Source organism: Aythya fuligula, chromosome 2 (assembly GCF_009819795.1).
Source record: "Aythya fuligula isolate bAytFul2 chromosome 2, bAytFul2.pri, whole genome shotgun sequence".
NCBI lineage: Eukaryota > Metazoa > Chordata > Aves > Anseriformes > Anatidae > Aythya > Aythya fuligula.
In genome coordinates this window covers 24,253,577-24,267,098 of record NC_045560.1, presented here as the reverse complement: position 1 = coordinate 24,267,098, position 13,522 = coordinate 24,253,577, and positions in this window count along the sequence as shown.

The following is a 13,522-nucleotide window of genomic DNA, read 5'->3' as shown; positions in this document are numbered from 1 at the left end:
AATCCCTGCTTTAAAATCCATGCCTGCTAATTTCTGGTGGTGAATATCGATGTACTGGCATATGGCTGATAAATACGCAATGCAAATTGCACCAAATTCCCACCTTCAGCATGCAATTAATAAAGGAGAGGAAAGCACAAGAGAGGTAACCCCTCTCCTGGAAGGGCTGTTGTCCCTTATTTTGGGTCATTATTTTGTCCCTTATTTTTTATTTTGGAATACTATCACCCATCCATCCCACCCCACACCACCAGCCTGGCACGGGGATGGCAGGATGGTCGTGGGCTCACGGCACAGCTCCAACCTGATGCAGTACCAGACCATGCCAGCTGCCCGTGGAAGACGACAAAACCAGGACAGGCACGCAGTGATCTTTCTGTGCAGCATCCACAGTGGCCGCGCTTTTATAATAAATGAAATTGTGGAAAGAAAATGAAAAACCTTGCCTGGAGAAAAAGGAGGCAAGCTGTGAAGATGTTGAGTAAAAGACTCCCTTTTGTGCACAAAGGGGGGAGGTTGTTTTTCCAAGGGCTCGGGACGCTTTTACATGATCAGGGCTATAGAAACTGCAAAAGAAATTGTATAGTGTGTTCTTTAATCAAATGCCTATGACAGCTGAATTAAAACATTATTTAATGGAGTTTGCTCTGAGATTTGAAGTTTGTTTCTCTTTGTTCCGCAGCCCAGGAGACCACTCTTTCTTTATGTCTCCCTGATGTATGAAATCACTGCAGTGTCCCTCACACTGCTTCAGGAATAACGAAGGCTGGAAAAATACTTTTCTCAGGTAATAAACTCATAGCTGGCCTGATTTTTTTTTCCCTTTTATAATGAATATGCAGCTGAACAGTCAGTCTCCTTATTCAGCAATGACCAGTGCACAGTTCTGACCAAAACCCTGTTGTTTCAGCTGATTTTGAAAGGTGTCTGTTCAGAAAAAAGTAAATGCCACAGAAACTCGCTCCTGTGAGTTTTATGCTATTGCACAATAACAGACAGAGCTTTTAGGCTTTGACTAAATAATAAGTCTTGAAAGATAACTAGTGAAAAATACTTACGTTACAGACTTTAAGGGGACTTTTCACACATTGTTAGCTGCTTACTCACATCATTGCACAGAGGTCTGAGGACAAAGTATTAGTGATAATTATTGCTCTCTAAAAACATACAAAAACATTCAGGAAATGTTGGGCTTGATGTTCAAATGCTGAATAATTTAAAATATTGATTATTCTATGGTATCATTAAAAAGAAAGAAAGAGAAAGAGAGAAAGAGAAAGGAAGGAAGGAAGGAAGGAAGGAAGGAAGGAAGGAAGGAAGGAAGGAAGGAAGGAAGGAAGGAAGGAAGGAAGGAAGGAAGGAAGGAAGGAAGGAAGGAAGGAAGGAAGGAAGGAAGGATGGATCAAACACTTCCCAGAAAAGTTCTGAGAAGTATTAACCAGCTCTAGAAAGATACCAGGATGGGTTTCATAGTTATAGAATTTATTGTATACCTACATGATTTTTTCATCCCCAAGAACCTCAAAAGGCTTTATAAACCAGGAACGAGTTTTATCTCATGGTTATAGAAAACATGCAGTTTCTGCTTTCAAAACCCCATTCTAGCTTCTAGGAAATGTCTCCTTGAACTAAGGTCGGCCACTTTTTCTGCAATGCATGGGCTGATGTATCGTGTGCAGGTCCGGCACAGTCCTCTCCCATCCTCTGGCCTGATCTTCCTTATTATATTATGTTCCCTCCTTAGCTAGTGGAATAAAGGAAATCTGATCAAATTTCAAAGGCTGAAATACTTACCGTACAAATTAAAAGTGTAAAATTAAAACTGATTGTAGTAAACTCAGATTTTATTCAGAGATGTTACTGGTACTAGTTTTAGAAATCAGTGAAACTAAAAAAAAAATAAAATAAAAATCTTGTCAAATAAAATCTTACAGTGAAATTAAAAATTTCTGCTGAAATTGGAAAATAACCTATTATTGTGTAGTAACACAGTTTTGAAAACAATGCCATATAACCTTTAATTACTTCAGTTTAAATGTATTTATTTATGGTACTCACCGCTGACCTATTCTTATCTTACGATCTTTTTATAGGCAACTGTTTTTTCCACAGTAGCCCTTCTTCTGTGGATAGAGAGGTTTGTACTTTTATTATGACTAAAGTGCAGGTATAGCTTTGTCAAGACAAAGTAATTACATCAAACACAGACCTGATCTAGTCTAATAATGACAAAGCTACACAGCTGAAATGCATGCTCCTCTCCTCCTGGGAAATCTAAAACCCACAGAGGTGTTGCTTCAGGTAAATACATCTTAGAGGCTTTCTGGTTTCATTGCTCACTGTCATTACTAGAAGAGGACGTCATGGGACAGAATTTAAACTTTTTTGGAGAGCAGACAACATAGAATTGGCCTTATTTTGTTTTTTCTAAAGTTACTTGGCACTGTGGATCTCTAAATAAATATAAAGTCATTCACAATCAAACAGGCAAGCAAGAAATGACAAGTGTTTTGACAGTGCTCAAAATACTTTGAGGTATTTTTAGCATATTTCTGAGTCGTATTAGCTTAACCTGTAATAGAATATAAATGAGCCCATATGGCAGAGATGTAATTATGTTCCATGTGAGAAATCCCTGTGGTAGATTTGGGGAAAAAAACTCACCACATGTGCCTTCTGGAGGGCACGATTTACACATGATTACCTACTCATTTGCATCGAGAAGAATATGAAGTAACACAATGCTAACAACACTGTAATGAAAAGGGCAAGCAAAGACTCCAGATCCCTGGGGGTGCTGATCCCTCTGACTGACATCCAGTTAGGAGCAGGGAATTCTTCCCTTTAGGGAGTACATTTTATGAAGCGATCTTTGATTATGTGGGCACAGTAATCACGAGTCTTAATTATTATTACTGTGAGAGAATGGGCTACAAATCTCCAGGGAATGTCTCTGTCACAGATACTTTGCCGGCGATAGCTGAAAATGAGTGTTTTCCCAAGGATCATTTTCATTCCAACCTGATATTTAGCTGAAGTTTCTTTGACTACTAGTCATGAAACATTAAATATAGATTAGAGGCAGAGAGATGTTGAAAGTTAAAATTCACCGGAGGTGCACACCCGTGCACTTGAGAGACAGCCCCAAATGTTGTCCAGATGTTGTAGCAACAAGGCTGAGGGTTCCCAAGCTGCAGCACAGCCACAACAGAAGAGAAAGTGGATGTTTAGCATTCCACCGGCCTTCTGTTTAGTTTACTTGTAGTGTATTAATTTAGCAGAAAGTCCTAACAGCCTGTTAGTGGTAGATGTTACCAAGTGTACACTACCCTGAAAGAATGAAGAAATTCTTTTATAGCAATAAAGGGAGTAATTCAAAGCATGTAATTGATTTTCCACATTTTCAAACTGTGATAAGACTAAGCTTTAGCAACAGAAACATATGTTTGCAGTTTTGTCAATGTTCCTCAATGAAAAAAAAAAAAAAAAAAAGGACCTATAACTTATTGGTTAGATTGTTAACATGCATTGGGCATTTCAGTGGCTATTAAAGCACTTGCCAAAATAATATCATCTTCTCAACAGACTCAGAGGTGGTAGGGATTGTTTTATGCCACAGGACATGTTTTCGTGATTATCAAAACTAATTCTTTTTGCAGAGGAACGTGACAGAAGAACATCACGGCTTTCATAATGAGCTATTGTCACATTGATATGCCATCCTTCCTTACCTCCTCCATCCTTTTCACTCCAGAATGGCTTCACCGCACAGCTCCTGTCTTTGCTTACCCTTGCAGCATCCCAGCCCACCTGCTGAGCAGCGCGGTGTCTGATGGCCATGCTGCCGCCCCCCGTCTTCACACCAGGCGTTAAGGTCCACTCTGAAGCTCCCTGATAACATCCACCAGAAGAACTCAGAGCAGAAGCATTTGAGTAATTTCCAAATGTCAGGCAGTGCACTGCACGACAGAAGCAGAAGGCTCAGGTGAACTCCTGCAGCTGTCATTTCAGATAGAGTTTAAGTCCAGAAGCAACATTTAGATTTATTTAACCTGGCCTTTTGCCTCAAACAAGCCTCAGAATTGTATCAGGAATACCTGCATCAAATATAATAATTTGATGATGTGAAAGAGCTTATATTTTGGAAAAATAGACTCTCTGAATTCAAAGTCAAGTAACAGAGTTTCCAGCAAAACCTTTCAATGTATCTCTCATTCAGCAGTTTTACTGTTAAAAATACATGCTTACTTACATATTAACCATGTCAACATTTATCACTAGAATTCAGAAAGGTATTTGTGTTCTCCTGACACCAGAAAGAAGACAGTGCAGAGTGTTAGGAGCAAACTACAGAGCCAAGCCCCAGGCACTTGTCATGATGTTTTAGCAAGAGGTCACTTTCTTGTCCTTACAGGAAACTTTACAACTTCAGTCCTCTTCCCATCTTGCATTGTGAGAAACCTAAGATGCTTAGTAGCTTCTTTGTGGGAAGAAAAAAAAAAAAAAAAAAAAAAAAAGACACAGCCTCAGAATTACCTTATTTATCAGAACAAGCAAGGAAGGTATGGTAAATTTGAGTCCTGAGTCCTATTCCTGATCTCTTGGCCTTGGAACTAACATTTGAACACAGATTTTAAGTCCTGCTAGGCATGCTAATCCCTAACATGCAGCCTTAGATTCCCCTTATATTTCAACAAATACTCGTGGAGACCAGCATAGGCTGAGATGGCAACACTCATCGGGACCCACCAGAGAGCTGCGAAGCTTCCAGTGGCTGATGTAGTTACAGTGGAGAAAAAAACAGAGGTTCATGTCACCACATGTCATTTGCCCCGACTCTCGTGATAGAAGATTTGCCAAAGCAAGAAGGAAACAGCTTGGAGGGATGCCTGCCCCCCTTTGCAGCATGGGGGTAAGAAAACCATCTTTTGGCATGGTGAGGAGTTGGCAAGGCTGACTGAGAATCAAACAGGGCAAGGGGGAAAAACCCCCAAAGACTGGAAGCGAGCTGGTTCACGTTTACTCCCTCAGGACAGCACAGAGCATCCCCCAGAGTGGATGACTTCACAGGTTTTAAACCAGGTAAGCAGGCTTCAGGTAATAGGAAATGGGGATACAAGACCCTTTAAACTGAAGTCTATAGGTTTGAGTTTGGCAGATGAAGTATCCAAGTTTGTCACTATCTCATGACCATTTGGTGCCAGGTAGCAGCAGATGATGCTCTTGTGTGACGACTTCACAGACAAACACAGTGGAGATCAGCATCTGAATCAAGGCAGGTACCTGGAAGTGAAGGAAAGGGGACTACAGAGGCCAGGGGTCCCCTCTGGGCCTCCATGGGCAAGGATGGTTCTTCTAGAACTATGGTGGGCAATGAGTTTGTGAAGCCAGAAGCTGGAGCTTCCAGCACAAAGAGGGGTTTTAAAACACATGAAGTATGGAGAATGTCTGAGTGACGTGCTTGCTGCCCCCTTTCCCCACAGGAACTGGTATTTGTAGAGTCACAAGGCTTTTCTTCTACAAAACAATAAAACTAAAAAGGCAAAATGCCAGTGAATTCATTCTGCTGTTTAATCTGACAGCCTGGAAGAAACAGAAAAACAAACAAAATCCCCAATGGTTGCTCCATCCCATCCCTCCTCCATACGTGCCTCCTCCCTTTCAAAAGCTATGCACAGAGAAAACACAAAAGGAATGCTGCTGACTTCCCCAGGGTTTAGAGAGCTGTTTGCAGTGACCACTGCAGGCACTGTTGTTTGTGTGGATGTTTTAACAGAGACAGAAGGTAACTGCTCAGCTCCAGGTTCCAGCAGGTTGTGAGGCCTTTGCCAGTAGGTGTGTGAAGTGCAAAGGATACTGTAGACTGTGCAAGGCTCCCTACACAGGGACAATGGGAATGGAGGGGGCTCTGGTCTCTCTATATATAACCAAACACTTGATAATCTCTGCTCTTGCTGGTTTCTACTTTCAGTTTGCACTTAAGAACTCCAAATAAACAGAGCCTTCATACAAGAACCCTCTTCAACAGAAAAAAAAAATATATATATATATTTTGCTGCTTTCTAGCCTCTTTTGTTGTTGTTGTTGTTTTGCTGTAGTTTAGAATATAACTTTAAAAAAAAAAAAAAAAAGAAAAGAAAAGAAAAAAGGGAAGAGATACAGGAACTGCATGTGCTTCACTGCAAATGCTGCTGATGTAATTCTCTTTGAAGTGAAAAGCAAAACTCCTTTGGAAGTTAATAAGAACAGGATCAGGCCCTCCACACTGAACATGCACTGAGAGCAGATAAGATCTCAAATCACTCAGAGCCAAGCATGTTATTTGTGCAGCATAGGCAGGCTGAGTCAATCTCTGAATATTTTTAATGGGTGTCAACGTGAAGTGTTAATTCCACAAGTTATGTTGTTTTGCAGTTTGCCTGTGCCTGCTCTCCAGACTGCCTCCATGGATGGTACACATCCCCTTACTGCCTGTGAAGAAAAGCTATTTCCAGAACTGCTGCAAGAAAAAAAAAACAGTTCTGAGAAAATATAAAATGGAACTTTTACAAAGAATTGGAAAAACAAATGATGGTAGAAATACCTTCTAGACATTCATGTTAGCAGTATGCATGGAAGTGAAAGTAGCTCCATTTCAAGTAGGGATGACAACTTCTTTTAAAAGACCCCAAAATCAAAACAAGCATTTTGCAACTGATCGTTTTTGAGAAACTAATCTTGTTCTCCTTTTTTTTTTTTTTTGACAAAACAGAGGAGAGAGGTACTGAAGAGTCAAAGATCCTTAGAAAATATCTGCCCCTGGATAGTACCGATATACTCTTAATAAACAAGATCAGAAAAACATCGAAAATATTTTTAAACCCGATGAACTGAGCTAAGCACTGTGAACAGCTTCTGAATGAGAAATTTTTATTTGTGCCTTTACGTTTTTCAGTCCCCAGGATCTCAAAGTAATTCCGAATGCATCTTGAACCCAAGAAGAAATTATGGCCCTACCGAGGCCAACGGGAGACTTGCTATTGCCTTCTGCAGGATCAGGATTTACCCTTACTGTAAAGGCATCTTAAGAAACGCTGGGCCCAATTGCCCACTTCTATGGAAAAAGTCAGCTGGAAACACAGCAAAGCCTACCACACAATTTCCTTTTCACTCTCCCCTGAGGGGAGATTTTTAATCTCGGAGTGGAAAACAGGATCCAAGGAAAGCCAAAGGAAAGCCTGTGGTTGCCATCCAGAAGGAGCTCCCTGACCCACCACGGCCGCAGCCCTGTGGCCCACCCCTGCCCTGGCCCCAGGCCTGCCCAGCGCCCCAGGGCCAGGCTGAGGGGGAGGCTGGGCACCGGAGAGGCTGCTTGGCGTGAAGCAATCAGGAGGATTTTGTCTTGCCATGATTCAGAAACACCCAGGCAAAAGCTGTTCTGCTGGCTCTGGGACATGTTGCTGGGGGAGCTCCCCATGGTTTCTGCAAGCTCTGATGAGCCGTTCCTTTCCAACATATGAGTTATGGTGGCTTGCAGCTACCTTTGGCAGGGGAGGCACCAATCCTGCAGTTTCCAATTCATCCCAAACCTGGCCTGTTCAGATGACCGTCTCCTGTTGTAACCCCACCAGCGATCCCTCCTCCTCCTCATGCTGCTTCCTTTACCTATCCTCACCCACGCGCTGCGGCCTCCTCCCTTCCCAGACCCCCATCTCTGCTTCTCTCTCTATCCTCAGCACCGTGGGACAGGAGCCCCAGCACGATACCCAGGGTGACAGGTCTACCAGCTGATGTAACCATTGTCACATTTGGGCTTAGGACTCAAGCTTCACCCCTCAGGAGCTACTAAACTTTGCCTTTACATCAGGAAGCAAAGACAATGCTCAGCCACCATGTTACAGCAATGCCAGTTGCAGCTTGTGACTGGCATGGGACAGATCCCATATCCTTACCTTTGTGACTGCACACCATTTGTTTTTAATAATTTCACTAACACTGAAGTACCCAATCCTGTAAAATACTAACCCCTTGAGCACGTTCCAAAATTTTCTTTCACTTCTCTCTGAATTACTAGGTTATTATTTTTTAATTAAGAAATAAATAAATAAGCTTTTTGACTTTTAACTGAGGGCTACATGCTAAGAAGTGACTAATTCCCCTCTGTGTTCACAGAAAATAAAAGTGAAGCTTTTACCATTACAGACAAAGAAGTACTGAAAAGTTAACAAGAGTCACAGTAAAATCTGACTTTGTGATGAGCTGTTTCTTCTGCAATTTTTTTCAGTTATGTAAATATTTTGAGAAGCCCACCTGGAGGTTGTTTTATTTTTTTTTTCTTCTTTTTCCTTTTTATTTCCTCTTTACATGCATTTGTACAGGAGTAGGCTATAAATGAAACACTCATTTTCCTGAAGGCAATCATGAAGGTGTGATTGCACCCTTTTCTTCTCAATTTTATACAGAGCCAATTTATCATAATGCAGTCATATTTGAATTTGAGCAAGTGGAAAATCCTTATTTGCTCACACTACGCTTCCTGTATTAACTCAAGATCAGCTCCTTTCAGATAGTATTTGTGCTTGTACTTCAGAGTAAAATGTTGTGAATAAAGAAACTGTTGAACAACTCCAGAGCAAGTTACTTCTCTGGCCAACAATGACTTTGTGATGAATGCTGCACTGGTCAGTCCTCGGGAATAAACTGGTAACTGAATGAGCTGTGTTCTGGCAGTGGTCAGGGCAATACAACTTCCAGTGGAGTCTTCAGGGATGGCATGGGTGAGCAAGCAGCAGAAGAGGAGCCACAGAAGGCCAGCTAGGGATGTTGCAATGGAGTGTACTGCCGGGAGCTTCCTCTGTCAACTGCAGGGATTGAGGGCAGCCAGTTAGCCTCCACCCCAGGTAGGTGGGGGAAAAACAAAACAAGAGCCAACATGGAACCTGGTTAGCCAAGGAAACGGGCCAATTCAGCATGCCCTCGTTAGTGCTTTTGCCAGTAGGACACCCGTGGAGTTCACAGAAGAAACAAATGTCACCTCTGAGGGAAGGAGGGTGCCTAAGTGCCCAAGATGGAGCAGCAGGCATTATATCAATGGTGAGCAAGCTACCGGGGAGATCTGACATGCTCTTGTCTTTCTAAAACAGACTGCCAACTCCTGTGGCTACCGGGCTATCCCTCATTTCTGTAGTACTCTAAGCATGGTAGTGGATGTCAAACAAGTTACCAGTGAGAACGCAATAGTAATTAATATGAAGAAGGCAACATGACAAGTCACGCGGCACTGATGAGTCATATTGTCAGTCTCAAATACAGCAATGTGACCAACACTGAGTCACAGAATATAAAACTGTCATAAAAGATCTGAATTATACAGACAAGTATGCAACAAAACAGCATAAAGACATCCCACCTCAGGGATACAGGGCCACTTTTATTTTTCTTGTAATCTTTGTCATCAAAATGTCCCATGACAAATGACTGTTTAAAATTGAGCTGCATTAAGTAGCTAATATTAGCAAAGTTCTATTAGACATAGACTAAAATACTGTTTCCCTTCACCCAAAGGGATTCTGGTGATGTAACACGAACAATTTAATTTGATGCGATGCACTACTGAACTGTGGCAGCCTTACATGCTAGCCAACATCATCTTAATAGATGTTGCAGACCATTGATAATGAAACTATCCCAAAGTCAGTTAATTGCAGATAAGAGTCCATCTCTTTTGTGTATTTTTGAAAAAGTTATTTCTAAGCTAGTCCATCAGAAGCACACCATGGTGGCTGATGCAACCCTCCCAACACAAGTTTGCATTGTAGTTTAACAGTTAACCATGAACATCCCACTTATGTGCAGTCACGTCACATCCCGTATTACGAGTATGGCTACAAAGCCTTGGGATATGGGGAGAAGGCAAGGCTTGTGGGGTCTCCCAACTGCAGCATTTCACATGACATTGATGACTGAACACGGGTCTTCATTAAGCGTTGTCTGACTAGAAGACTAGAGTTTATTTATTCAACCTCAAGATAAGCAACTTAATGCTGCTGATTTGAATGCAAACAAGGGCAAGACCTCATGCATGGAAGACTCTCTGATGTGGTTACACTGGAAGTTTAGACTAAACACAAGTTGAGATCTGAAACACAGTTGTCAAGGCCTACAAAATCAGGATGTTTTCTTAAAATATTTAAATTTTTGTAAGTGTTTTCTACAACTAAACTGTCAAAGTGGTATTGCTCTTATCTGCAAGTTGTTGCACATGCATATATTGCTTATTAGGGACTATTTTGCTAATTCACTGAAATCCCTCTCATGACAGAAACAGTATTTGCATCTCCATTCAGTGTTCATATAAGGAGTTATTACTGACCTCAAATGACTACGTAAATGCAATTAAGCCTTTCTTCTTTCTTACAGGACATAATATTATCTAGTCTGCTTTAATAGAGCTGTTGGGCTACTCTCAAATCAATATGGGGTCTCAAATGCTTGTGATGTGTTCAGGATCCAATCCTTGCGTGCTTAGTTTGTCCTTACACAGTTATTTCACATCTTAAAGTGTTTGGGGACTTCTAAAAACTGAACTGTGCAAAGCAAAGCCTAAGCCTAAACCACCAAGCCTTACTTACTAAACCCACTCTAACCTATTTTTAAAATTATGGTACTACTATTTCAAAACTGATCAGGAACTTCAGAACAAAGCCTTTCCCTGGTGACATTTCTGTGTGGTAAACACACAGGCAAGGGGCTCAATCTAAATCAAGAAAAGTAATATTCCCTCTCTCCATATGAATGTGAATCATTGCCTAAGCCTTCCAACTCAACCTGTAGACTACAGCAAGTCAGCTATGTGTGAAATTCCCACAGCTCCGGACCAGAGAATGACCCTCAGTAATGGAATCATGCAGCAGAAGGACTTAGATTTTGAATCAACTGTCGCATTCGGAATCTATATTATCTATTTGTTCTACATTTGCATAATATGCAGAACAACGGCGCTCTGGTTCGGCAAATGCAAACAATAATTAATAAAAAAATAACAGAAAGTAGGGTGGGGAGAAGGAGGTGTTTATATTTAGGGTTGATTTTACACAGCATTGCCACATACTCCTGTGGTGCTATCACTGCAAACTTCTATTAAATGCGCTGCAATTCCAGTGTTTGAGCACTAGAGGGTCAATTTGTGATGAAAATGGAGCCTTACCTCAGTTTCCTTATTTTTACAGGTAAGCAATTTAACCTCGTATCACCTATTCAGCTGTCATGAGAAATTCTGCTTCAGCTGAAGCTTTCTGATGCCATGCAGGACTGGGATGGGCAAGTTGATACACAAATGCAAACTTTTTTTTTTGCAAAAGTACTATCAATAATTGTAAGGTACCCATGTCACACCAAAACCATGACAGATTTCCCTGTTTGGCTGCTGAGTGCACACATTTCAAAAGGATCATCAGGTTGGTTTGGAAATTGTCTCTTGTGACTGGGAGGGACAAAAGACAGATGAGGTATTAGCCTGTAGCCCATTTTCAAAAATACTCATCCTATGCATTTACAGAAGCCTCTTTCCATACCTTTGAATACAAAAAATGCAACTACCATCCATTTGAATGAAAGAAATCCTCAGCACCACCTGTAATTTCACTTGTACCCAACAAGAATTACTGAGATGGCAGCAGAAAGGTGGGCACCATTCATGGGGCAGAATTTAGGCCCTGCAGACTGCAGCCTTTCCATTCAGTTGGCAGGGAGGAAGGAAGAAGCAACATTATGAAAAATACATGCATGGACTAGAAATTTGGGGCATTACAAAATGAACTAACCAGAAATCCTTCCTCTTCCCAATAGGATTTGTTATGGAAACAGCATATAATTTCATTCCAATACCACAAATTTGCCACTACATTAAAGAGCATTAGTGTTACTGAAGGATGAACAGTAAATCAGCATCCCCAGTTCTCCAGGCTATAGCTCTCTTCGGTGGAATGGATAGAGTAACTCGGTAATTCCCACTGCCTCCTCATTTCAGGCTATTAATATATCCTGTGAGGGACAGCAAAGTTGTTGACTAAGGAATGCCTTAACAAGTACTTCTAAACCAAGAAACTTTGCTATACTACAGTTTTTGTTCTTACATTATCCAGCTCATCAGGGACAAGAGGAGAACTGGGCAACACTGCTTCTTTTCAGACAGTGATACTATCTCAGGAAAACAAGGTACATCAGTTATACAGATGGTGTTGTAAAAAATCCTATCTAAATTCCCCAGAGCAGTGGATAGATTTGGTTTTAGAGAGAGGTAAAGCATCAGAGATCACTGCAACATGCCCATGCAAAGGACACCTCTGTACCATATTAGTAAAAAGGCTAGAATAATGTGTTGAAAAAGAGAAGCGTAAGAAAGTAGTGAAGTCTCACAGATGGCACCACTGCATTCAGTAATGACTGTGAGCTTTGCAAATTACAGCATTGTGAAAGTTCATAAAAATTAGCAAACAAAAAGCGAGGCTTTCCTGCTATATGAGTCAAGCCATTTAAATGATTATACTGTGCTCTCTAGTGTATTTATCAAAATAACCAAAACTTAGCACTGAATTCAGCTCTGCAATCTACGGAAAAATTCCCAAGCTTTGAAGAGGGCCCATATTTGTTGCAAACCATGAACTGCAAATATTAGCAACATTTTACTTCATAAATAAACTATAATTCCATTACTGATCTTTCAAAAGTATTTTTTTTTTAAATTGGTCCTCCCATCCCTACCACAAATGCAAAGTCTCTATTACAATTTAATGTGTCCTCCCATGCATGAAGAAATCACATACATTCAGCTGCAAGAAGACAGATCAGTCAGAATGGCTTAAATGTAATTATACATTGACCAAAAAGAATTCCATTGCAAATGAAACTGAATGGCTTGTAGTTCAGGTTATTAGCTGCATGCTGACCAGTACAAATTTAAATGCTAAAATATTGAAGAAGGAAAAAAAAAAAAAACTTGTAAAAAATGTGGAAAACAGGGAAAGCAGGAACTACGTTTATGTAAAACAATTTAAAAAAATAATGAAAAAAATTCCATCCTCTTGTCTCACATCATTGGAGCAGAATTTTTTTTTTAAGCTTCCCTTACTTCTCTACAGCTGTTTATGCATCACAATTTGAAAAAAGTAAACGTGCCAAAAGTCATTTACATCTTTCTCTAGCTCTACAGATTGAAATGCTGTATCATCTTGTAACACTTGAAATCAGAAATCAAGTGTCATAATTAGCCAGTCTTTCCTCAGAAAACCATGCTTCCAGAATGGCACTTGGAACAATGAATATTTACAAAAAAAAAAAAAAAAAAGGCAAAAAAAAAAAAGCATTGCATTGCACTGAAACATTTAAGAATGTGTTTAGTTTTCACAAAGCTGAAATCCTTCCATGAACATATCATTTAACTCTGGATTTACCAAACAGTTCAAATTCAGGAAAACAAAACTATTTTACTCATTAAAATATTCTGACAATATTGCAACATAATCTGAGTGTCATTTTTGAGCAG